The following is a 2,613-nucleotide window of genomic DNA, read 5'->3' on the forward strand; positions in this document are numbered from 1 at the left end:
CGAGGGATTGTGATGTGTCAACATAGGTTCCTTCTTGGCAAAAAATGTACCATCCTGGAGAGCCGTTAATGGGGGAGACCGTGCATGTGTGGGAACAGGGTAGCTATGGGAAATCTCTGTACCTCCGTCTTAATTTTGTTGTAAACCTAAAACTGTTCCAAAAATATATATATATTAAGTCTTTTAAAAAAGTATACATACTACATGGTTTCACTTATATGAATGTAAAGAACAGATAACACTAATTAATGATACAGGGGTCCGAATAATTTGCAAGAGAGGTGCCACAAAAGGACACAGGACATACCTGAAATAATGAAAAAGTTCTATATTTTGATACCATTAAAACATATAATTTCACTTACACACTTAAGATCTGTGTTTATTTTATTCACCTTACTATATATATATAAAGCAGTGAAAAGGTAGAATATAAAATAAATAAATAGAATATATCATTCTTGGGGCACCTGGCTGGCTCAGTTGGTGAAGCATGCAACTGTTAATCTTGGGGTTGTGAGTTCAAGTCCCATGTTGGGGGTAGAGTTTACCCCCCCCCAAAATTCTTGAAAATTATAAAGAAATTATATTGGAATTCACTATTAAAATATCATAAACGTTTTAAAAAACTGTTTCTTGGGGCGCCCAGGTGGCTCAGTTGGTTAAGTGGCTGACTTCGGCTCAGGTTATGATCTCGCAGTTCGTGGGTTCAAGTCCCACGTCAGACTCTGTGCTGATGGTTCAGAACCTGGAGCCTGCTTTGGATTCTGTGTCTCCCTCTCTCTCTGCCCCTCCCCCACTCGTGCTCTGTCTCTCTTTCTCTGTGAAAATTAAATATGCAATAAAAAAAATTTTTTTAAATACCATACGTTTCTTTAGTGATGTATCAACTAAGTAGCAACAGGTCTGATAATTACCATAATTTCAAGACAATGATGAATACAAGTGATATTTCAAGATGATTGAAACTGATATGAAATATCTACTATTTGTATTGGTGATAAATTCATAATCATGAATTCATTATAAATTCATAATCATAGTACTTTTAGCAGAATAGCACTGCTAATGGTACTATGGTTCACTGCCTATACTTGGAATTGAAGAAAATGCTACATATAAAGCAGAGACGTAATTTTTTTCTTATTCCAACTTACGGAGCTTCTGAACTCTATCCATGGACTCTCTGGAGGTCCAAGAACCCCAGTGTAAGTAGTCTTGAGGGGTGGTAGAGCATTTGGGTACCTGGGTCACACAGTGGTCACGTGGGACAGAGGCTCTTGGGTCAATCTGGCCCATTTTCCATAGGGCTCTTAAGTGAAAGTCAAATAAAGCCCTATTTTTGATAGGGGGCTCTTTGTCATAGCAGCTTAGCCTTTACCCTCACTGATACAGACCACTCTTCGTTGAATTCACCAACTTATGACCCTCTTTCACCAAATCCAGATGGAGAACTACTTCTCAGACCCTGGTTATTTGGGAATCCGCTGCCTATTGTCCTTAAGGGGATATCCATTATGATTACCCTCTCCTAGAAGGCACATTTACCAGGTGAGAGTCCTAGCATCCGGCCCCTCCTCCCATCTCAATCCCCAGGTCTTCAGATGGAAGAGCTCTGACTTAAAATGACAGTATCACTTCCATATGTCTTAAACTATTAAAAAAAAAAAGAAAAGATAAATATATATATAATTTTGAAAAAGTATAACCCCACATACTCACTACCCTGTGGTGCCTAGATCCGTTGGCTGGGACACACAGCCCCATTGGTGGAGGCCATGGGCTCCAAGTCTCCATGTTACCACCGCGGCAGTGGTGACCACTGGCCCCACGAGGGCTGTCGCCCAGGATCTCTAGAAAAAAAAAAAAACTCTAAACCCTAATATATATATAGTGACTAAAATGCATCTTCAGCAGACCCCATCCGCTGCTGTTGCTTCCCCAATCTCGGACTGACAAGCAAGGAGGACATTTTCTCCCCGAGAGGAGTTAGAATTGTCTAGAAATGTTTAAGAAAATCAAGTCTAATAGAGGCATTTTTGTGTTGTGGAATTTGTGAATTCGAATTTTATATGCTTGCAAAGTGTTCTTGTTTGCTTTGTTTATTTGCATTTAGTTCATGTCTTTCGTTACCCCACATACAATTACGTGTCTTCCGGTTTGTTGAAGCATTGGTCAGACAACGTTTGCCACAATAACGTCTGTCAAAGTGGCCAGCCATAAAAACTCCAGCACCACGTTCATCTGAAGGGCGCTCCCAACAACGACGACCAATTTGGCCATACTTATCCAACCTTATAGTATTTCAGGCCAGCCAGCTTAGCCTTCTTTCTCTCATGCTTATTCTTCTCGGGAGTGGTATAAGACTTCTTCCTTTTCTCAGCACCACCACGAAGTCTCAACACGCGATGAAGAATGGACTCCTTTTGAATGTCGTAGTCAGTCAAAGGATGTCCATCTTCCAATTGCCGGCCAGCGAGGATCAGTCTCTGCTGAACAGGAGGAATTTCTTCCTTATCCTGAATCTTGGCCTTTAACATTTCCTATTGTATCCGAGGGTTCCACCTCGAGAGTGATGGTCTTCACCCTAAGAGTTTCCACGGAAATCTACAT

General features: G+C 40.8%; 1 pseudogene; it reads right to left on the bottom strand.

Moving 5' to 3' along the window:
• Window positions 1–2,144: 2,144 nt before the first annotated feature.
• LOC125148642 (ubiquitin-40S ribosomal protein S27a-like) lies at window positions 2,145–2,613 on the bottom strand (annotated as a pseudogene).

This window comes from Prionailurus viverrinus, chromosome D3, assembly GCF_022837055.1.
Source record: "Prionailurus viverrinus isolate Anna chromosome D3, UM_Priviv_1.0, whole genome shotgun sequence".
In the NCBI taxonomy this organism is placed as follows: Eukaryota; Metazoa; Chordata; class Mammalia; order Carnivora; family Felidae; genus Prionailurus; species Prionailurus viverrinus.